Genomic DNA, 615 nt, shown 5'->3' on the forward strand with positions numbered 1-615 from the left:
GGGGAAAAAATGATTTCAGACACAAATGTGCATTGTTTCCATGGCAACAGCTGGCAGTGGAGGATGCTTTCCCGACCCGCCTGTTCTCGGGGATGGTTGTTCCCGGGCTGCCGAGCCTGTTTGCACGGGGCTGCTCTGCCGCCGGCTTCACCCCTCCGGCGCGCAGGGGAGGGGAGGGGAGGAAGCTGCTAAAGGGGTGCAGGAGACCACCGGGGGGTCCACTGGGTACTTCTCCCAAAGGCGAGGCTGGCCGTGCCTCAGGTGAGGGCACTGATGCCCCTCTGGCAGGTACCAGCTGGGGGGGAGGGGATGTCTAGGAGCTAAAGGCCCATTTGCTGCCCCAGAGGCCATTTTTGTGCCAAATCAGAACTTAGCACCCGCTGGAGGAACAGGGCTCTGGACACGTGGGCCCCAGGGCCGTGCCGGGCAGGAGGACAGAGGTCTCTGCGTCGTCTGGAGCCCGGGGGCAGCCCCTGCTCCCGACCTGAGTTACTAAGGACAAAATTCGGAGACTCCGAAGCTCCACGGCAGGGAACCGCTCATAAAGGACGATCCCCTTTAAAGCAGTTGATGCTGCGCTGGTCTGGGGCTGGAGAAACCAGGAATGACACCCCC

This window comes from Gavialis gangeticus, unplaced genomic scaffold (genome assembly GCF_001723915.1).
Source record: "Gavialis gangeticus isolate Ggan-Ray unplaced genomic scaffold, GavGan_comp1, whole genome shotgun sequence".
Taxonomy (NCBI): Eukaryota; Metazoa; Chordata; order Crocodylia; family Gavialidae; genus Gavialis; species Gavialis gangeticus.